This window comes from Oryctolagus cuniculus, chromosome 1 (assembly GCF_051225735.1).
Source record: "Oryctolagus cuniculus isolate XC-2025 breed Fujian yellow rabbit chromosome 1, ASM5122573v1, whole genome shotgun sequence".
NCBI classification, from domain to species: domain Eukaryota; kingdom Metazoa; phylum Chordata; class Mammalia; order Lagomorpha; family Leporidae; genus Oryctolagus; species Oryctolagus cuniculus.
Genome location: NC_142867.1, coordinates 77,288,343 through 77,312,174, shown reverse-complemented (window position 1 = coordinate 77,312,174; position 23,832 = coordinate 77,288,343). Strand labels below are relative to the sequence as shown.

The 23,832-nt window shown below is 43.5% G+C and overlaps 1 pseudogene across 1 annotated transcript in view; it reads right to left on the bottom strand.

Moving 5' to 3' along the window:
* Nucleotides 1–2,149: 2,149 nt before the first annotated feature.
* LOC108177145 (histone H2A.Z pseudogene) overlaps nucleotides 2,150–23,832 on the bottom strand; it is a 75,178-nt pseudogene continuing 53,495 nt past the window's right edge. The window contains exons 2-4 of the transcript XR_016233366.1: nucleotides 10,061–10,128; nucleotides 8,004–8,265; nucleotides 2,150–2,394 (exon numbers count right to left, since the gene is read on the bottom strand). The product of XR_016233366.1 is annotated as a histone H2A.Z pseudogene (transcript). The remainder of the gene's footprint in view (nucleotides 2,395–8,003; nucleotides 8,266–10,060; nucleotides 10,129–23,832) is intronic.

The window sequence follows — 23,832 nt, the reverse complement described above, 5'->3', positions numbered from 1 at the left end:
CTTTGAGGTGGAGGAATTTTCCTTTATTATTTCTTTGTGGATCTCTTTCCGCCAGTTCTCAGTGCTCTCCTGGCACTTCTTTTAAGTGAATAGAGTCCCTTCTTAATCTGTTCTTTGTGTCTCTGTATTAGTCTTCTAGTCTTTGTATTAGTCTTCCCATAACAAAGCACCTACACTTACAGGCTTAAATAACAGTAATTTATTTTCTCACAGTTTTGGAGGCTGGGAAGTCCAAAACCAAGGTGCTGACCAATACCAATTCAGTTTCTGGTGAGGGCTCTTTTCCTGGCTTGCAGATGGCTGCCTTCTGCCAATTCCTCCTTTGCCAGCAAAAGAACTCTGATGTTTCATCCTCCTGTATGACAGCACCATCCCTGTTGCATTAGGGACCCACCCTATGACCTCATTTAACCTTTTTCACTTTATCATAGGCCCTATCTCCACAGTCCCATCAGGTATTAGGGCTTCAACAATACAGCTTGAGGAGGAGGGGCATACATTTTAATCCATGGCAGTCTCTTAATTTTTTCTGTTTCTGTTCTTGATTTTTTTCTGCATAGTAAGGGAGAATTGCAAACATTTCATTTCCAGGTCATATCCCCAGTTTTGCCATATACATTCTAATATTCATTCCATCTATTGTGTTGTTTAGTTTTACTGTCACATTTTAAGATTTTCTTTGTACTTCTTGTTACTTGTTTGTCAAAGCAGTTAGTCATTTTTCATAGCAACTTGGTACAGTACCCTCATACATCTTTGTAACGGTGATGCTATTTAAAATTTTTTAAATTTTCTTTTCTATTCCTTTAATTATCTGTCTCTCATCTGGAATCAGTATTTCAGTTTGTTCATTTTAGTCCTTTTCTTTATAGCTGTTGAATTTCCTTAAGTATCTGGCAGTTCTTGGTTTTCCATTTACACCCACGTTTGAAGGATAGAATTAATTAGTAGGCATGTTGTTTGTTTTGCGTCAGTTTTGAGATCTGTGTCTCCCGTCTGGGATCCTCTGGTGGACTCCGTGGACAAGTAGGACATTTTGAAGGGCAGATTTTGTTGTAAGACACACAGGGCAAGCAAGGAGATGGGCTTGGGGATATTCCTCCCTCTAGCTCCTCCAGTGGCTTATCCCAACACAAAAATAAGGAGACCTTGATTTTGATGAAGCTGTAGCTGACAGCTTGGGCAGTAATAGTTTCTCCTTTCTCCTCCCTGTGCATCTGTGTAAGGGTTACTTCTAGGGTTACTTCCAGTCCTACTCTTCTTTTCTCTCAGCTGTTATACCCCAGACAGGCAATCCACTTTCTTAGAATGAAATTATATTTTATCAGATGTCAGTCCCTGTGGGGAGCAACTCGGACTAGACTGTTACTGGAATTAAGACTTATTCTATGCATCTGCTCTCCCACAATATGGCGCTGAGAAGGGAGAAACAGCTTCTACTCAGCTGCCTCCAGTTCAACCAATAAACAGCAGGACCTGCTCCTGATTGGAGGAGAGCAGCGTACTCGGCGTGTGGGTAGCAGAGTTGGGATTGGTGGAAGAGGACTATAAAGGAGGAGAGAGACAACATGCACCGGGAACATCTATCTGAAGGAACACCTGAGCAGCCCCCGAGAGAGCCGGCCGGCGGTGTGCCGCTCCCCCGCGGAAGTGGGGAAAGTGGCAGGGGGAACCGCCCTTCCACGGAGGTGGAAGGGATGGTAGCCAACCCGGGAAGAACCAGCAGCAAACTCGGGAAGGGCCGAGCAGACAAAAGAACAGCGCAGGGTCCTGTGTCGTTCCTCCGCGAAGAAGGGGAGCGACATAATGGTGCCGTGACTCGGATAGGAAGCCTAGGCAGGGTTTAGTGTCGTTCCTCCATGAAGAGGGGGAGCGACAAGTCCCCACATCCCAACTATATCTCCCCACAGCGGAGGAAGTTGGAGAGGGACCTATGTTGGAGAGCTGTTTAAAGATCAGTAATCCTGACCATAGATTCACCCTTCCTGTTTATCTTGTTTCCTCTATGCTTGGAGAGTCTCTGCTCTTACTTTCAAAGTAATTTTCTCTTTAGAGTATGAGAATATTCTACTCTGCATTCCCATTAGTTTGATCCCAAATGCCTTCCATCCAGATTTTTTTTAATTTAAAATGACCTTTTCTTAGTGTATTTTATCTTTTTTTAATGATTTATTTATTTGAAAGGCAGAGTTACAGAAAGGCAGAGAGAGAGAGAGGGAGAGAAAGAGAGAGAGAGAGAGAGGTCTTCCATCCACTGGTTCACTCCTCAAATGGTTGCAAAGACAGGAGCTAGGCCGATCCGGAGCCAGGAGCTTCTGCCGTGTCTCCCACATGGTTGCAGAGGCTTGAGGACTTGGGCCATCTTCCACTGCTTTCCCAGGCCATAGCAGAGAGCTGGATCAGAAGTGAATAGCCAGGACACTTTACTCTCTATGCCACAGCACCAGCCCCTCCATCCAGATTTTCATTCTAATTTCTACCTCCTTTCCTGTGTGCTGGCACTGGTAGGGACAGACTGATTTTCAAAGTTATCTTTCTATCTTTTAAGAGATATATGGTGGGAGGTCAGGTATGCATTTGTGCTTAGTTTTCCACTTTGATTTTTTCCCTCTTTTGCCAAGTTCTCTCCCTTTTGATAATGAAACTTTTGACAATAAAGTCTGCTGTCACAACACAGCATCTTTGTTCATTAAAATCATTTCACTTAATAAAATGTGCCAGACACACATGTGACTGCTTTGAATACTCAGACCAGTTCTATGATGTAGGCCTCAAAGTCCATGTTTTGTTGATGAGGAAATTGAAGCTCAACAAGGTGAAGTGAATTACCTGAGGCCACGAAGGTAAGAGGTAGACCCAAAGTCTGGCTCCAGAAGTCTATTTTACAGTTTTCAATATGTATATCTTTATTTGTTTTAATACTAAGTTATTTAAGAATAGGGATCCTGGTCGGCGCCGTGGCTCAGTAGGCTAATCCTCCACCTTGCGGCACTGGCACACCGGGTTCTAGTCCCGGTTGGGGCACCGGATTCTGTCCAGGTTGCCCCTCTTCCAGGCCAGCTCTCTGCTGTGGCCAGGGAGTGCAGTGGAGGATGGCCCAAGTGCTTGGGCCCTGCACCCCATGGGAGACCAGGATAAGTACCTGGCTCCTGCCTTCGGATAGGTGCGGTGCGCCAGCCGCAGCACGCCAGCCGTGGCGGCCATTGGAGGGTGAACCAACGGCAAAAGGAAGACCTTTCTCTCTGTCTCTCTCTCTCACTGTCCACTCTACCTGTCAAAAAAAAAAAAAAGAATAGGGATCCTGTCTATAGTTTCTGATTTCTATGTTGAAATGTCTGACTTAATGCCCTACAATCAGTAGTCAGTTTAAACATTGTAGAACAGCTAGGAAAAGTTGTTGACTATAATTATCTTATTATCATGCATATAATTATACATTAGATGGTCTTGAGGTCTTTAAATTTTTATTATGTGTACTAAATTAAAGATTGGGTGACATATTGAAATTAAAACTGAAGGTAAGGTCAAAGTTCAGATTCTGGCTACAGTTGTTATAGCAACTCTGAAATAAATCTGCTGAAACACAAGGGAAAACAAGAGAAAATACCTATTGATCTGTAATATCAGCTCTAGGTAACTGTACTTTTTTTTTAAGATTTATTTATTTTATTTGAAAGGCAGAATTACAGAGAGAGACAGAGACAGACAAAGAGATCTTCCATCTGCTGGTTCTCCCTAAATGGCTGCAACCGCTGGGGCTGGGCCAGACAGCAGCCACGAGCCAGGAGCCTCTTCCAGGTTTCCCATGTGGGAGGCAGGGACCCAAGTACTTGGGCCATCTTCTGCTGCCTTCCCAGGCACATTAGCAGGGAGCTGGATTGGAAGTGGAGCAGCCGGGAATCGAACTGGCACCCATGTGGGATGCCAGTGCTACAGGCGGAGGATTAACTTACTGTGACACAGCACCGGCCCCAGACTCATATATTTTTGAAGTACCTCAAATCTCTTCTGATATGTATCAGAAGGTTGAAAGTCACTGACCCACATTATATTGCATCCTGTGTTAATAAGTGGAGATACACATAAACATAGTCATTGAAACAATTTATTGAGTGCATGCTGTACATTCATCAGGCACTGTTTTAAGTCTTTTCAATGTACTAGCACATTTAATTCTCTTAACAACCCTAGAAGGTTCCTGTATTAGAGATGAAGAAAGAGAATAAGTAACTTGCCCAAGGTTGCACATTGAGAAACTGGCAGAGTCTGATCCTGGAGTCCACGCTCACTACTGTGTGGTCTATCAATAATGAAAAGACAGAAGTCATTTATCAAGAGAACATGTAAAGTAAGAGAAGACAGAAGGAGCCAGAGGCAGGAAGGCTTCTTGTAGGACGGGGCACCTCAATTCAATAGAGGAAAACTGGGAACAAAGCAAAGAGCTCCTCAACCACCTCCCTCTCCTGTCTTGCTAAATAACCTGTCTGCTCTCCTCCTGGGAGCTCCTGCCTCCTTCCCCAGGCTGCAGATGCTGGAATGCCCATAATCATCCTTAACACGCCTAACATTTTCGACTGGGAAGACTGAAGTCATGCACAATTATTCATGCAATTTTTCCTTCTGACAATAGGTTCTTCTGTGTGGTTCTCATTCAAATATATAAAGCTTCACTCTGTTGTTTTTTTTTAAAAAAGCCTTTGTTGTAGAAACAATTCACAAATGTGTCAAACACACATTGGTTCTCCACCCCCTTCTCTCTGTCCCCTCACCTAATTGGGGTGCTAGAAAACAATTGCCTGGTTTGCCAGGGACGTGTGCTCACTTGCCCACTCTGCCCAGAATGGGAGCTAGTCCTGCATTTCATGTTGCTGCTAGCAAGTATGACTCTAAGTTTAAGTTTGAGGTTAACCTCAGGCAGTGTTCAGCCACACCTGCCACCCCCTTTGCCTGGCCTCGGGGGTGGGGACAGACTTTCTGTTGAGGAAAGGGAAATGCTCCAATGCTGCTAATTAAGCATGGGAGGAAAGGAAGGCCTCTCCAGACACTGCAAATACCAAGGAAGAACGTTATAAAAAGCAACCTTTGTCCCAGCCAGCCACATCATTCAGTCCAGCCCAGGCTGGCGCGGAGGGAAAAATAACTCCTGCAGCAAATAGGGTCCCTGCATCCAAAGTGAGCGCCTCAGGAGGAGTGTCTGCTGAGAGAGGGGCTTCAGGAACGTGGATGGAGTTTGGCTGCCCTCCCGGCTGGCATTAAGCAAACCACAGGAAACTGCCTGAAGCTGACATCTTTGGAGGGGATTTGTGAGTCTGTCAGAATGGCAGCAGGCCTGGTTAGTCACTTAAAAGTCAATGAGTGCAGGTCTGTGGAGGTGTGAGGTGGGGCTGCAGGGGTAATCTCACCCCAACAGATCCCCATTCCACCCTGTGCTTATCAAATTAGGGGGCTGATCCCCACTTTGCAAATGGGACTATCTTAAACACAAAGAAAGAAGTGTAGCCCTCTGTCCTGCCCAGTTCCCCAAGGCCTGGCCAACACAGGGTTAGATGTAGTCTTCAGTGTCTGGGGGATTCAGGAACCAGTAGGGTGCTGCTTAGGAGGGCTTGTGTTGCTGCAAGAACTGGATTTGTTCACAAGCAAGTGGATAATTAGTGGCTGCTGACCACTTAGGGGAATGAGGTGCAACCTGAGGGTAGCTTTAGAACTGGGGATTGAGGACCTGAGAATCTGACAGCTGTCAGAGCTACACTGGGGCTTTTGCAGGGCCTGTTTACATGGTCTGCCTTATTTCTTAGGGCCTGAGACTGATTCCCAAGACTCTCAATTGTCAAAACCAGGAAGTTGGAGTCCTAGGATTTCATACCAGGCAAATTTCCCAGTCTCGCACTCCAATAACTTTTGCAACTGGGCAGACAAGGGGACATTCTGCTATTATACTATCACACGTACAGGACCCCTGGCAGCTCTGTGGGTGGTGACACTTCCTTCTTTCCTCCCTTCCTGTTGATGCAGGATCTCCTGCACAGACTCCTTAAATGTCAGAGCTGAAAAGACTTCAGAAGCCATTGTAGACCAATTATTTTATTTAATAGAAAGGAAACAGAGAAACAGAGAGAAATGGCTGACATGAAGGCAAACAACCTAGTTAGTGAACATGAGGACTGAAACCAGGTCTTCTGACAACCAGTCCAGAGCTTTCTCCACAAAACCACACCCTTTAAAAAATAAGATTTGTGTATCAGGGGCTTCTGCCCATTACATAATTTATTTTTTAAAGATTTATTTATTTGAAAGTCTGAGAGATGGAGAGAGAAAGAGAGAGAGAGAGAGAGAGAGAGAGAGAGAGAGAGAGAGATCTCACATCCCTGGTTCACTCCAAGTGGCCACAACAGCCAGTGCTGAGCCAGGCTGAAGGAGCCAGGAGCTTCATGTGGGTCTCCCACGTGGGTGGCAGGGACCCAAGCACTTGAACCATCTTCCACAGGCTTTTTCCCCATGCTGTTAGCAGAGAGCTGGATTGGAAATGGAGCAGCCACAACGCCAGCCCCTATTTTACTCACTTCTATACACAGTGGCTCACACTGTACTTATTCATGGTAAATGGCTTTCTGAAAACTTCAACTATTTGATATTTTGATTCCCCCCAAAATCCATTAGGTTGCGTAAAAAGAGGTTAGCACAACCAGAGACTGCCCATGTGAAATATAAGAGATCATTCCCAGATTCGAAGGCCTTGTTACTCAAAGTTGTTCATGAAACAGAGCGTGGCCAACACCTGGAACTCCCATCCCAGACTTGTTGGGGTACAATCTGAATTTTAACAAGAGCCTAGGTGAAGTGAATTCCTAGGAATGTTTCAACAGTACTACTTTAGGGTAAGGCTCTACAAGAAGTTCTCCCCGTCCTCTTCCTACCTAAGTGCTTACCCTTCTACCACTTCTCTCTTCCTCCTTTCTTCCATATTCTCACTTCCAAATGTGGCTATAATAATCTCGTTTGCCTTTTCTTGAAACTTAAAGCCCTGAGGAGGGGCAAAGGGTATATTTTAAAAGGATACTCAAAATGGAAACTTTTGAAAAAATAAAATAGTATAGCCAACTTGAAAGATCTTTTGCAACTCCAATGTCACATTGTTAATGTTGAAATATAAACATCTACTATGTTTATATTGGCTAGCTTGTAAAATCATCATCTTTGGTTATATTTAGGAATTTGATGGCTTGGAAAGCATACAGAAAAACTCTGAGAACAAAAATATTTTCCCCCTAACATGCTGGAAAATGAGAAAATCTTTTATTAAAAAAAATACTAACATCTTTTCCCACTATCTTTCTTTATTATCCCCATCTACCAGTATACAAAGGTACTTCCAAAACTTCATGGAAAATGGAATTAAAATATAACTTTGGAGTAAGTGTTAGGCTAGCCATTAAGATGCTGGTTAAGATGCCTGTGTCCCATATCAGAGTGCTAGGGTTTGATTCCTGGTTAGGATCCTGACTGCAGCTTCCTACCAACGCAGACCCTGGGAGGCAGCAGGTGACGCCTCAAGTAGATCGGTCCCTGCCACCCAAGTGGGAAAGACCTGGATTGAGTTCTGGCCTCTCAGCTTCAGCCCAGACAGTCCTGAACTTTGTAGGCATCTGGGAAGTGCATCAGCAGATGGGAGCTCTCTCTGTCTCTGGTCTCTCCATCTCTTTTTCTGTCTCTCTAGCTCTCAAAAATTTTTTTTAAAATATTTTAAAAAATTTATTTTGGTGAAAAAATTTTGAAATAAATGCATGTTTTTTCATAATGCACATTTTCATGAATTTTTGAAGACACTTTGCATGTTTCTTCCTTTTACCTTTCTCTGTTTTCATTCCTAATTCAGTTTTCTCATTTGATTTACAATTTTTAAAATGGCTTTTTTTTTAAAGATTTATTTATTTATTTGAAAGTCAGAGTTACACAGAGAGAGGAGAGGCAGAGAGAGAAAGTCTTCCATCTGATGGTTCACTCACCAAATGGCTGCAACGGCCAGAGCTGTGCCAATCCGAAGCCCAGAGCCAGGAGCTTCTTCTGGGTCTCCCATGTGGGTGCAGGGGCCCAAGGACTTGGGCCATCTTCTACTGCTTTCCCAGGCCATAGCAGAGAGCTGAATCGGAAGAGGAGCAGCTGGGACAAGAATCAGCACCCATATGGGATGCCGGTGCTTCAGGCCAAGGCGTTAACCTGCTGTGCCACAGCGCTGGCCCCAAATGGCTTTTTTCTTATTACTTATTTCTTATTTTAAAAATAGGTAACAGAGAAGTAAAAGAGAGTAGAAGAATCCCATCAGTGTACAACAAACTTTAAACTTCTATTTATATACAATTATCTCAAACCTTTTTGTGCATATATTTGTTAACAAAAGTGGGATAACTCAGAACATAATAATTAATGTCTATTACCTTTTAAATAGAACTATAAATTACCAATTTATTTATATCTTTGAGCATACCTTGATAATATTATTTTTATTCAGTTCTGTTATTGTGTAATTGATCTAATAATATTCTATTGCTGATTTAGTTAGGTAATTCAAATCTTTTACATTAAAGAAAATACTGCACATCCTTAATGATTTTCTTACCTTAAAATTTATTTCATTAAATCTTAAGCACTGGCCAGCGCCGCGGCTCACTAGGCTAATCCTCCGCCTAGCGGCACCGGCACACTGGGTTCTAGTCCCGGTCGGGGCGCCAGATTCTGTCCCAGTTGCCCCTCTTCCAGGCCAGCCCTCTGCTGTGGCCAGGGAGTGCAGTGGAGGATGGCCCAGGTGCTTGGGCCCTGCACCCCATGGGAGACCAGGAAAAGCACCTGGCTCCTGGCTCCTGCCATCAGATCAGCGCGCCGGCCGCGGTGGCCATTGGAGGGTGTACCAACGGCAAAGGAAGACCTTTCTCTCTGTCTCTCTCTCTCACTGTCCACTCTGCCTGTCAAAAAAAAAAAAAAAAATCTTAAGCACTTGAATGCATCATTAAACTCGTGAAAAAATTTGATAACATTTTGATCCTTGTTGCCAGCCCTGATTCCCTTCCTCCTTCTCCCTTAACCCCCACCTCTTCCACTCCCATCCCATCTCAGTGAATCCGTCGTCAACACAACTTCTGATGGATGTTCATGGGCTGTACAGCATTGAGTTAGGTGCTATAGTATTTCAGTATTTGACATAGTTTACACCCTAGTGAGGGAGAGCAAGCATTCATTCATAGGAAATTGAGTCCCCACTGGGCACTGCCCCCATTACTACTGAGTGAACACCAAGTCGTCTGCATTTTCACTGGGATTACTGCTCTGTTTTCACTTGGCCTTCTTGCCTATAATCCCTCCAATTCAACAAATCCAGTTTACTACTGATAATATAATCTCAAAAACCAATTAACCAATTTTTATTATATTTGTGATTGTACTCATTCTCCACTCCTCTTCCTTTGCCTGCTAAGCTTTCCTTCATCCTTCAAAACTCATCTCAAACTTGTATTTACTCAACATGTGTCCACTGAGTGCATATTATATGCTAATCACCTCTTAAGTTATCTTAACTTTATCTTAACAGAAACTGGTATGCCAAATGCCTGCCCCTACAGTATTTTTAAAGAGCTTAGAAGTTCATTTATTTAGGTTTTGGATTCTAAGGACTTGAGCTGGAGTCTTATTTCTACCACTCAACTAGTTTTAAAATTTTTTTTTTTTTTTGGACAGGCAGAGCGGACAGTGAGAGAGAGAGACATTTACCGTTGGTTCACCTTCCAATGGCCACCATGGCCAGTGCACTGCGCTGATCCGAAGGCAGGGGCCAGGTGCTTATCCTGGTCTCCCATGGGGTGCAGGGCCCAAGCACTTGGGCCATCCTCCACTGCACTCCCTGGCCACAGCAGAGAGCTGGCCTGGAAGAGGGGCAACCGTGACTAGAACCCGGTGTGCCGGTGCTGCAGGCGGAGGATTAGCCTATTGAGCCGCGGCGCCGGCCATAGTTTTAAAATTCTGAGTGTCTCGTCGTCTGTATAATAGGGATAATATTACTTTTCCTACTTACCTCAAAATATTCTTTAGAGGATTAAATGAAACAATGACTGTGCTGTGCCAAGTAGCTCCTCTTCCAGTCTACAAACGTAAGTGAAACAAACAGTGTTTTTCATTAGGCTCAAGTCTGTAACGGCTGCTGCTTATCTGCTTTGCCCAGTTTAGGCATTAGTTTCTTGAGTAAAATTGTCAGGTTGGAGGCACTGAGTCCAGATGTCTCTGCATATTATCTACAATAAGTTGTTATTCCAGGGCTTAAATTAACAGCAAAAAGATGAATTTAGAATGATAGCATCCATGCTATAGGCCTATAGGTTTGAGTGTGCCCCTAGAAATTCAGCATTTACATAATTGTAAATAAGGACGAATATGCAGTGGGTTTCTAATATTTAACCTCTCATCCTGGTGCACCATGGAATAAATGAATAAGTTAGTTAGGTATCGTTAATGATTAGCATTCATGGTTAACAGCTTAGGCGTTAGAGTCAGGCAGACTTGAGTTCAATTCTCTCAGCTCTACATTCATCAACAAGGAGAAGCTGAGCAAATTAACTCTCCAGGTTTTATTTCCACATCTGTAAAATATACCTACACTTCAGAATGCTAGAAGGATTAAAACAAACAGTGTAAGACCTGGAGACTAGGAACCCCTCCATCAGCGCAGCAAGTTGTATTATCCAAGTCTTCTGTCTTTGTTGGATTGCTGAATGCCACACATGCATCTGTACCCTGTTTCTTCCATTTCAAGTGGAATGCAGACTTTCAAATGTCTGGATCTTAAACGCTAATGGCTGAGAACTTTGCACCTCAGTCTGTATCTCCTGAAAGTGAAGCGAGTCTTGTATAAAGGGGAGCGTTCTCCCATGTTCTCTGCACAGCTCTCACTGATTTGTATTTCTGGGGAAGCCTCTCCATTTGTACACAGCGGCAAGTTTTCTTCTTTGTATCTGTGCAGTGCATGTCTTTGCCCAGCTACTTTTGAGTGGCACACTAAGGATTGGAGCAGTTATTTCTCCCTGGCTTTGGACAGCAAGAGGTTGTGCAATTTGGAGCCACAGGGTTTTTACTGTTTAGTCACTGCAAGGTTATTATTAAAGAGACCACATAAGGTAATCTGCTTCATTAATCTTAAAAGAGTGGTGTTTCTGTAATTTTGAACTAGGATCCAGAAATCCCAGCTCCAGCATTATATTCTGGTTTGTGTCTATGTTTTCACTTACAAAGCATTTATTGCGACCCCCATATGTTGTATTCTCTGAGGGGGGAATACAATGGTAGTAAGCCATCTTCCCCCTCACAGGAACTGGAGGGCATTCTGGGTGTGGTCCCTCTTTTCTGGATTGAGATTCAGGAGTATGGGTGGTGGGGTAAGAGAGTAAAAAGATCACAAGACAGTAAAAGGATTCACTGTCCTGGGCACGAATCTTTTTCTTTATTAAAGATTTATGTATGTATGTACTTGAAGGGCAGTACAGAGAGGGAAACACAGGGAGGGAATATCTTCCATTTGATCCTTCACTCCCCAAATGCCCACAAGAGCCAAGGCCAGATCAGGCCAAAGCTAGGAGACAGGAATTTCACCAGGAGATCCTCATGAGTGGCAGAAACCTAAACCCTTGGAACATCATCCCCTGTGTCCCACGTGCATTAGCAGGAAGCTGGATCAGAAGCTCAGAAGAGACTGTACTCAACTAGACATCCCACTCCTGGGCCTGAACCTCATCAGCTAAGTTACCCTGAACAAGCCACTTGCCCCTCTCAGCAAGTTTTCTTTTATGAAACCAAAATAAGAATGCTTACCTCAGAGGATTATTGTGTGGATTATCTGAGATAAAGTATTTAAAGTGTCAAGCACAATGCCTGTCTAATTGTAGTTAAAATTAGCTGCTATAAATACCAATATTATTAAAACTCAAACACACAGAGCATGTTTATTTAAAAATCTTGGCAACATACAGGGTCAGTGGAGGATACTTAATGTGAGAGAACTCTCACCCCAGTAGCATGCTAGACATGGAACACCTTCTCACACATGTAATTCTGCTTTACTGGTAAATGTGAAGTCCTTCCTGTCAAATACGTGCACCCCTCTGACACAGATGGTGACATCCTGTGGTCACTTCCCTTCCTGAATCAGATGTTAGCTGATGGTTTCATGCATGCACCACCCAAGATGGTGGGTTATCTCACAGTAACACAGAAACAGGAAGAACAGTGGTTTCTACTGAGAGATAAGACTATGTATTTTACAATAAATAACTCTTCCATTTCTATAAGTCCTTTACCAAACAATAAGCAGATTGTTAGGTGAAATTATTAGAAGGCCAAGGCATAGCTTTTAGAAAACTTGAATGCTTCCTTGATGTTGGAAGCAAATGCTGTCATGCACAACACGAATGATAAGAAAATGGCTGAATACTGGATATGGATAGCACAATCGCTGTAGTGGACAGGGAGAAGGAGGAAGGTAACCTGGTACCGCATCTGTCCATGCGACTGCACCTTCCTCGATGAAGCTGCTGTCCTGCACTGGAATCTCATGTTCAGTTTGACCAAGCTAGGAAAGTGACTTTTTTTTTTTTTTTTTTTTTTTTGACAGGCAGAGTTAGACAGTGAGAGAGAGACAGAGACAGAGAGAAAGGTCTTCCTTCCATTGGTTCACCCCCTAAATGGCTGCTATGGCCGGCGCTGCACCGATCCGAAGCCAGGAGCCAGGTGCTTCCTCCTGTCTCCCATGCGGGTGCAGGGCCCAAGCACCTGGGCCATCCTCCACTGCCTTCCCGGGCCATAGCAGAGAGCTGGCCTGGAAGAAGGGCAACCAGGACAGAATCCGGCACCCCGACCGGGACTAGAACCCCGTGTGCCGGCGCCGCTAGGCGGAGGATTAGCCTAGTGAGCCGCGGCTCCTGCCGTGACCCAGATTTTAATAAATACTCACTGGGTAGGATCTGAACTAGCTCATTTATTATAAAACTCCTTGATTTATAGGAAGAGTGGGGGTTTCTAGGAGAAAATGAGACACTAGGTGACATAATGGTTATTTTTCATTAAAAAAAAAAAACCACTAAAGTCTTCTGTTTCTACACATTCTTAAAAGGAAATTATAACACCTTGAGGCATTATTAGCATTAATATGGTTATGTCTTTGTTCACTGTGGTGATAATTATAACAATGTGTACTATTTTTGAGCTCCTAGCTCAGGCCATGATGACTTGCTTCTGAGGACTCATCCTGGCTTTATTTCAAGCTGTATGACCCTTGGAGAGACACTTATATTCAGACTCTGGGCTGTAGGTGCCCTAAGGTTAGAGATTTTTTTTCCCCCACATTCCATCCAGAACCCATCACAGTGTCCACTACATGATGAGTGTCCAATTAATACTTGCTGGAATATTTAGTTCAAAATTCATTATGTATTTTAATACATTTTAAAAATTTTTTGTATTTATTAACTAACAGTAATTGTACATATTTATGGGGTACGGTGTAATATTTTGAAATATGCAAACATTTCAATGGTCATATTAGGATAATTAGCATCCAGTGCTTCATTTACTCAAGGTTTCTTTGTACTGTGAACATTCAGAAGTCTTTCTTCTAGCTATTTAGGAAAGTACAGTACGTTGTTATTAACTATTATTACTCTACTGTGCAATAGAATACCAACAGGATTGTTTTTACAATAAAGAAAGAAAGTACTTTTTAATTCAATAAAAGTAAATCTTTCTGAGGTTAACTTTGGAGAGGAACCCAAGAATGTACAGCCACCCTTTAATACAACTGTATTGAAGACTCAATACAGTTAGCTCTAGTTTGTGAATAGTAAAGTTGGTCTGCTTGTTTCAAAGCTATATTCAGAGTTATGCATGCAATATTGTGTGGCAGAGTTGGGAAAAATTTGCTTTTTGTAGTCACATCATCGCCGTACTTCATGTGGGAGAATAAAAGAAAATAATTTTGTTTATGTGGAGACTCTTTTCATATTTCCAGAGTGGGAAGGAGTAGTTCTGCTGCCCCCTTGAATAGAGAAGGAGCTCAAAACCATCTTTATGAGGAAAGAAGGAATCAAGGGGAAGTGTTTGGAGAAGGCCTTGGGCACACAATAACCAGCCGTATGTAGTCCAGAGCTTACTCAGAGCTGAAGAGACTATCTTGTCCCATAGAAGCCCAGGGAGCAGAGGTGGTAAATCCTCTGTTATTGGATGTGTCCAAGGATGAACATATTCATTTGATGGGGATATTTTAAATGGGATTTAAACATTGGCTAAGGAGAAAAGACATTGGCTTAAATGAAAGCTCCTTATGTCTCCTAGAGTCTATGATTCTATAATCCTATAACTACAGTGAAGATAGTATCCAAAAATTATTATATTTAAAAAGAAATTGGAGGGGCTGGCGCTATGGCACAGTGGGCTAATACCCTGGCCTGAAGCACCGGCATCCTGTATGGGCACCGATTTGAGACCTGGCTGCTCCACTTCCAATCCAGCTCTCTGCTATGGCCTGGGAAAGAATAGAAGATGGCGTAACTGCTTGGGCCCCTGCACCCTTGTGGGAGACCCGGAAGAAGCTCCTGGCTCCTGGCTTCAGATCGGCACAGCTCCAGCCGTTTCGGTCATCTGGGGAGTGAACCAGTGGATGGAAGACTTTCTCTGTCTCTCTCTGTCTCTCTCTCTCTCTCCCTCTGCCTCTCTGTAACTCTGCCTTTCAAATAAACAAATAACTCTTAAAAAAAAAAGAAAAGAAATTAAGTAATGATTGAGATCAGATTGTGTTAGCCTACAATATCTTCAGGCAAGATCAGCATTTGTGATAAAGCACCATATTCCTGGCATCCATCCCAGTGCCTGGCATGTAGTATACCACGGTTACCATGTGTTCAATGAATCAGTGAAATCCTGCATATACTGAAAACTTACATTTTAGGTTCATCCTTCCCAAGAAGTCATAGAGTGTAATAGGATTGAAAGCTGAAGCAGATCAGCTCTTCCTTGTTCCCCTTTTCCTAAGTGGAGGAGTATGGTCTGGAGGGAAATATTTCCACTCATTTGTGGTTTCAGTGTTGAACTCAGAGAGTCTTTTCCACTGGAGAAGTGCCTCAATGTGTGTACAAGTATTTTCTGTTGGTCTCACTAGCTCAGAAGCTGTTTATAAGAAAGCCACAAAGAAGCCAACTTGGGTACTCCTGGAATGAGAAGGCCTGCAGTGCCCTGTGGTTAAGAATATTCAAGAGTGAGGTGACAGAAATTAGCAAGCAGAAAACCATAATCCAACATAGGGAGCCAACCCTAGAGGTGACAATGGAGAATCCTTAGAGGGAGGTTAAGTGATTATGTCTGGCACTCTGGCACCTATTAGGAGCCCAATACAGTGTACTAAATGAATGAACAAATGGAGTAAGGTGTTGTCCAGGAGGATTGCAGGACTTGGAATTGGGCAGCCTGGATTCCCCTCTGTACTGTCAATAACTATGTGTGCCTTTACATGTTCCTTATCCTCTCTAGCTGTCATTTGGATCTACCTGGCAGTCAAGCAAGTGTCCTATTTGGGAGATGCCAATTATAGAGACTGAAACCCAACCTTGATTCACCTAGTTGGATCCACTAAAAATTGAGAAAAGTACATGGCCTAAAGTGCCATTTAAAGAGTGGAATTAGTATGATTGCATGGAGAGTTGGGAGAGGGATAGAAAAGAAGAAATGTAGCCAAGGACCACTCCCAGATGTCTGCCTTAGGCAGCTAGATGGATGGCCGCAACGTCTTCTGAGACGGGGCAAGCAAGCAAGAGGGCATCTGTGCAGAAGATGATGAATGGTACCTTGTATTTCCAAAACCTCACACTCAGGAAGATGCCCTGACCTGTAGCTCTTTCTCTACCTCCGTGACCCTGAGCATAGGCCCATGGCATGAGAGGGATGGGCAAACCAGGAAGCTGCAAATGTAATAAAACCTCAGGTTGTGCTTCCTGGTGAGAAGAAACTGTGCTCTAACTCCTTAATAACTGTCTTTTCTCCTTTTTAAAAGCTGATTTTTATTTTCATTTTATTTGAAAGAGAGAAAGAGATCTTCTATCTTCTGGTTTACTCCCCAAATGCCCACATGCCTCCCACATCGGTAGCAAGGAACCAAATACTTGAACTATCATCTGTTGTCTCCCAAAATAACCCATTAATAGGAAGCTGGATTGGAAGTGGAAGTGGAACCTGATCCCAGGTGCCCCAATATGGGATTCTGGCATCCTAACCATGCCAAATGCCTGCCCTTATATTTTCTCTTATTTGTTAAAGCATCTCCAGGAGGTGGAGATCTGGGACTCAGAAACCTAAAATGAAAAGAAAATAAATTGAACCCAGGTTCAAGATTAGAAGCTGGTTTCCTGCCAGATATTTGCTTTGTTTAATGCATTCACCCACATTCTCCCTAGTTTCCAAAGACCACCTGCAGGCTGAGCTCCTTGCAGCCTCTGTCAGTGCCCCCAGGCTTGGAACTGAATAAATGAAACTAGAAGGAGCTCCCTGAGGACTGGGGATGGCTGAGAACATTCAGCTGAGTGGCAGACCGAGGGAATCAATATGTAATAGAAAGAACAGAGTTCCCTGTGGGGCCTGAACTACCATTCTGATCTCAGCCTCATTTAAGAGTTACAGGGCTGGGTACAGTGAATTGACCTCAGGAATGCCATGCTGCACCCACATGGGAGACCCATAAGAAGTTCCTGGCTCCTGGCTTCATATCGGCATAGCTCCAGCCATTGTGGCCATATGGGGAATGAACCAGCGGATGGAAGACCTCTCTCTCTCTCTCTCTCTCTCTCTCTCTCTCTCTACCTCTCCTTCTCTCTGTAACTCTGACTTTCAAATAAATAAATAAATCTTTAAAAAAAATACTACAGAAAGAGATTTCAAAATGTGTCCTATCTTTTGTCTTCCACTTCCTGCAAATTTGCAATCTCATCCATTGCAAAAGTGCTGTCTGCCCTTCCTGACAACCAGAACTGAGAAGCACTTCCCTTCTGTCACTTGGCCTGAGGTTTTCTTCTGCTTCTGGAATAAATACGATTGCATAGGGAGTTGGGAGAGGGATAGAAAAGAGGTAAAGTAGCCAAGGACCACTCCTTTGGCAGCTGAGTGGATGGCAGCAATGCCTGTGGTTAACACTCACTACTTAGCCTGCTCCTGCATGTCTCTCTTTCAAGAAAAATGTTTTCATTTTGATACCATGAACATGTTGTGACCCTAAAAATCAAGCCAATAAACTATCACTTTAAAAAATGAGCAAATAGTGCCAGTGTTATGGTGCAGCGGGTTAAGCTACAGTCTGCTGGCTTCCCATATGGGTGCTGGTTCGAGTCCCAGGTGCTCCATTTCTGATCCAGTTCACTGCTAATGCATCTGGAAAAAGAGTGAGGATGGCCAAAGTGTTTAGGCCCTTGCAACCACGTGGGAGACCCAGAAGAAGCTCCTGGTTCCCAGCTTCTGCCTGGCCCAGCACCGGCTGTTGGGCCATTTGGGCAGTGAACCAGCAGATGGAAGATTTTCTCTCTCTCTCCTTCTCTTTCTCTCTCTCCCTCTCTCTCTGCAGTTCTGACTTATAAATAAATAAAATAAATGATTTTTTTAAAATGAACAAATAATGAGGATAACAACTTTATTTCTGAACTTCACCATCTCTGGCTCTAGCCCCATTGTTGACTCCCCCTCAACTTGATCTTGACATTAAGTAGAGTTTCTTCTATACAGATTATTATCCATGATTTTTAAAAGCTGACAAATATTGTTTTTAGATTTGTTTATTCAGGGGCCAGCATTGTGATGCAGTGTGTTAAGTCAGCACCAGTGACATCAGCATCCCATATGAACATTGGTTCAAATCCCAACTATTCTACTTCCCATCCAGCTTTCTGCCTATGCACCTAGGAAAGCAGCAAAATATGGCCCAAGTGCTTGGGACCCTGCCACCAACATGGGAGATCCCAATGGAGTTCTACGATCCTGGCTTCGATTGTGGCCATTTAGAAGTGTCCAGTGGATGGAAGATTCTCTCTCTTTCTTTCTCTACCCCCTTATCTCTGTGTAACTTTGTCTTTCAAATAAATAAAATAAATCTTAAGGACTGCCCTTTCAAATAAATAAAACAGATCTTTAAGATCTGCCTTTCAAATATTTATTTTATTTATTTGAAAGGCAAAGTGGCAGAGAGATAGAGCAAGAGACAGACACAGATAGAGATCTTCCATCTGCTGGTTCAATCCCCAAATGGCCATGACAGCCAGGACTGGGCCAGGCTAAAACCAGGAGCCAAGAACTCCATCACAGTCTCTCACACATGTAGGAGGGGCCCAAGTACCCTGACCACCTTCTGCTGCCGTCCCAGGCACATTAGCAGGAAACTGGATGGGAAACAGAGTAGCTAGGACTCAACTGACACTCCAATATGGGATGGCAGCATCAGAAGCAGTGGCTTAATCTTGCCCCACAACACCCAGGATAAAAGTTGAAAATTTAATGACTTATTCTTTTATAGTAACAAATTAAGTATGAATGTGAAAATATCACTAGCATTAAAATTACTTCCCCAAAACATCATATACGCATTATCCTCCTGACCACCCTGTTTTGTTCTGCACCAGTCAAGTCCTGACAGCTTTAGATACTTCCTAGGCATCCTCTACCCTTAACTGGCTCTGACTTCTCCCATGAACTCTCCAATGGCTCTAAATATAGGTTTTCATTAAGGGGGCAACTTTGGAACCAAGCTGCCTTAGTACGAATTCTACTTTTCTCACTTCTAGTGCAACTTTAATTTCCATGTGCCTCAGTTTCCTTGTTTATAAACTGGGAAATAATATCCATTTTATAAGGTTGTTATGAGATCAAATGCTTCCTGTCTCTCAGTCTCTCTCTCTCTCTCTCACTGTCTAACTCTGCCTGTCAAAAATAAATAAATAAATAAATAAATTGTCTGGCGCTGTGGCTTAATAGGCTAATCCTCCGCCTGTGGCACCGACACACCGGGTTCTAGACCCGGTCAGGGCACCGGATTCTGTCCCGGTTGCTCCTCTTCCAGGCCAGCTCTCTGCTGTGGCCCGGGAGTGCAGTGGAGGATGGCCCAGGTCCTTGGGCCCTGCACCCGCATGGGAGACAGGAGGAAGCACCTGGCTCCTGGCTTCGGATCAGCGCAGCGCGCCGGCCGCAAGGCGCTGGCCCATAGCAGCCACTTGGGGGGTGAACCAACGGAAAAAGGAAGACCTTTCTCTCTGTCTCTCTCTTTCACTAACTCTGCCTGTCAAAAATATAAAAATAAAAATAAATAAATAAATAAATAAGATCAAATGCTTGTAAAGCCCTTAGAACGTGGCCTGGCCTGTAGTAAGCATGTATATAAAGACTGTGGAGATATCTTTTGATCTTGTCACCACAAGGGCCAGCGGTTAACACAGATCTCTTTAAAAGTATTTTTAAATTTTGGTGGTTTCTGTGCTTTGTTTACTGGCATTACAGAGTAAATTTTTAAATTGCACTTGCTGGGGCTGGCTCTGTGGCATAGCGGGTAAAGCCATCATCTGTAGTGCTGGCATCCCATATCGGCGCCATTTCAAGACCCAGGTGCTCCACTTCCTATCCAGCTCTCTGCTATGGCCTGGGAAGGCAGTAGAAGATGGCCCAAGTCCTTGGGCTCCTGCACCTGCATGGGAGACCTGGAGGAAGCTCCTGGCTTTGCATTAGCCCTGCTTTGACTGTTGCAGGCATTTGGGGAGTGAACCAGTGGATGGGAGACCTCTCTCTCTCTCTTCTCTCTCTCTCTCTCTCTCTCTCTCTCTCCCTTCTGCTTCTGCCTCTCTGTAATAATAACATAATATTATGATGTGTATTTATACACACGGTCTTCAAAAAGTTGATGGGAAATGGAATTAAGAGGGTTTTTTTTGGTACAGAAAACTTTGAAATCATGCATTTTTGGCCAGCACCATGGCTCAATGGCTAATCCTCTGCCTGCGGTGCTGGCACACCGGGTTCTAGTCCCGGTCGGGGCGCCGGATTCTGTCCAGGTTGCCCCTCTTCCAGGCCAGCTCTCTGCTGTGGCCCGGGAGTGCAGTGGAGGATGGCCCAAGTCCTTGGGCCCTGCACCCTCATGGGAGACCAGGAGAAGCACCTGGCTCCTGCCTTCGGATCAGCGTGGTGCGCCGGCAGCAGCCATTGGAAGGTGAACCAACGGCAAAAGGAAGACCTTTCTCTCTGTCTCTCTCTCTCACTGTCCACTCTGCCTGTCAAAAAAAAAAAAAAAAAAAAAAACATGCATTTTTTCCATAATATACACTGTCTCTGAACTTTTTGAAGACCCCTCATATGCATATCTCTGTTTATCTATTTATCTGTCTACATATACACACACCCACAGCCACACATATATTCTTTTGCAGTAGGTTTAGATAATAGTTATTATATAGTATACCTGATTTATTTTATTCACTTATTTTTCTTCTTCTCATTTTTCATTTCCAAAGGTTGGCTAATAAAATATTTGCAATATTCCATGTGGCCTTGAATAGCATGTTGTGGATTTTGCATTTTATTTGCTATGTGATAAGGAGCTGCGCATGGCTTCAGAAGACAGAGTGATATAGATTAACCTGTGTTTTAAGGAGCTCAGCTCAGTAGCAGTGCAAAGGCCACCCTGATAAGAAGATCTTGGAGCCAGGGTGACTGGTTATGAGGCTGTTAGAATGACCCAGATGGAGACCTCAGTTAAGGTTCTGGGGTGAGACAGAATCCATGTGAGAATAATTTGGACATAGAATTAAGAGGACTAGAGAATGAAGTTGTGAAAGATATGGAAGAGAGAATTCTAAGGGCTTTCATTTTGGGTGGAGGAGAGGATGGTAAAACCATTATGAAAGACAGCCTTCTTTAGTGTTTTCTAAAATCACAAGAGATTCAAAATTTTCAAGAAGTGATAGACTGTGAAACTTCATATATAATGCAATCTCTTCTTCAGCTGAAAAAAAAAAAACAACCCTATGTGCACCCAGTACTTTTGACATCTGAACATAAAACAAAATAAAAATGGAACCATTTTTAGAAAAAGTAGAACATAGAGGGTTGATAATGATTTTCACTGATGATCCACTTGACAGTGATAATCAAGCACAGTCAGTGTTACAGTTCCGGGCAGGATGGCTCTGGCAGATGCTGTTTGTGCAGCAGCACACTCGTTCATCCCTGCAGATGTGGAAGCTTTCCTGTCTTAGCAGAGCAGCCAGAGCTCTGGAAAGAACCAACGAAGGCCACAAACGCCCTAAGTACATCCTTTCCAAGATGCTAATGCTTTCCACTTCCATCCAACACTCTCAAAGCCTGTGCATTCAGTGGGCAAAGAACAAGACAGAGGAGCTGCCCTGGGTCTGAGATGACATGGCAGCCAACCGCACAGCAGGGAGTGGCTGTGGACTTCAGCCCAGAAATGGTGAGCTCTCACGAAAGCACACTCGCTGCCCACCTCCCCCAGCTGGCACAGGGAGAGTTTTTGAAAACGAGAATGAAGCTTTCTGAAGTTGTGTCTGTGGATTCTGTTAACATATTTTGTAAGTTAGAAATCCAGATGCAAGACAAATACAGTTGTAATAATGGCAACTAAGGGATTGGATATTTTAAAGATACTAAACAAAGCTATAATTTGGCTTGTCAGAGTAAAAATACATTGTTTTAAAAACTGCTTTCATGAATATTCAGCAGCTATTGGAATCAGGCACTGTTCTAGGCACTGGTAATAGAAACAAGTTGGTAGGGGCCAGCATTATGGCATAGTGGGTGTCACAGCCTGTGGCACCAGCATCCCATAAGGGGTACTAGTTCATGTCCCGGCTGCTCCACTTCTGATCCAGCTCCCTGCTAATGGCCTGGGAAAAGCAGTGAAAGATGGCCCAAGGGTTTGGGTTCCTGCCACCCACGTGGAAGACCTAGAAGAAACTCTTGGCTCTTTGCTTCAGCTTGACCCACCCCTGACCAATGTGGTCATCTGGGGAGCAAACTAGTGGTTGGAAGTCCTCTCTCTCTCAATCTCTCCCTCTTTCTCTGTAGCTCTGACTTTCCCAAATAAATAAATGAATCTTTAAAATGCAAGAAGCAGGATGAAGAAAACAGGAAACATGCTATGTAATGGGAAGGGCCACCCTGCTGCTCAGTTTGTTGGAATTTAGGATCATGTCTATCAAGTTAAAGATATGGTTCAAAGAGAACATGACTTGGCAGATAATTATATTGCAGATCTTTAACTTAAACTTGAAATCCAACAGTTAAAAGGACCAATATGATCCCTGCCTGACTTATCAGTGACATGATCCCTAAGCCCCAGTGGGAAACCATCCCTCCCTTCTCTGAGATCCCCTGCATTTCCTTTGATCCTCTGAACAGCACTGGATCATTCTATCATGTCTTATCATTATTTACATATATGTCTTATCAGCCTTTATGGACTCCTTCAAAGCGGGCTACATCCTATCTCCCCAGAGTCCTCCCCCACACTGCCCTTGTTCTCCCCACCTCTACCCCATTCATCACACCCCAAAGCTCCTTTCACACAGAACTCCTTTTAGGCTCCCAGCCCCTTGCCTTGGCACATACTCTTCCCTCTAACGAACACCCTTTTCCTTCTGTGGCTGGGAGAAACATGACTCTGAAAGAAACAGCTCAGTAGTAACTTCCTTAAGTTAAGCCTTCTTTGACTCTGTGCAGTGAGCCACCCTGCCCCCTTTGCATTGCAGAGCTTTAAGCATATCTCTGTTACCTCACTTATTCTATTTTTTTTTTTACTGTTTGTTTATGGGTCTGTAAGCCCTGGAGCAGAGTCCTCATGTTATCAATCTATGTTTCTAGGGCCTTGCATCTTTGCCTGTAGAGGCCTTCAGTGAAAGTCTGTTTAGTAGTTGATTTGCCTTCTGAAATTACCAGGGAGAGCCTCATGATTCTAAGGCCTTCCTGTCTCAACACACACACACACACACACACACACATGCTCCTTAGAACTTTCTAGAAATTACCCCCAGTGCTCATTCCTTAGTCTGAAGATGCTGAGAATTCTACCAGAATTTAAATATTAAGTAATGGATATTGTTGTATATGAAGATCATTGAGATATACTGAACAACTATTGTCAACTCACCCTGCAATTAGTTCTATGACCTTGTCCAAATATATCACCTCTCCAGGAAACTGAACTGACTTGAGACACAATTCTGCAGCAAATCATGAAATGTGAACTATTTGTGCCAAAAGGAACTTAAAGACCTATCCAGTTCAGTGTCAGTAAGCATGTGGCAGATGCAGCCTGCTCCCCACTTGTGTGATAAATGGACAGAAATATCTAAATAGTCATGTTGTATTCTTCCTGGGTGTTTTTACTTTAACAGAGTTCTCTAAGAGGCCACTACCATTAGACTGAAATTATCATTGGAATAAAAATTATCACTGGAATAAAAGTGAAATTGTCACTGGAATATACTATTCTGAATTGAGTATAACTTGCACCTGAAGGCATGTGTCAAAGCATGCTGCATGCTATGTACTGAGCAGTGTACGACAAAAAGTAATTCATGATCCTTGCTGGGAAGGGACTGAAGGGTGATTAGTAGAGTTAAGTGGTAATTATTATCTTCATTGGCAGATAATAGAAACTGAGGCTCCACCAGTAAGTGGAAGAGCTAGGTCTCAGACTAATCGGATTCTAAGAGCTTTATCCACTATCTTACTAGACTTCATTCAAAAGGGGAAGAAGAGGGGCCAGAGTGA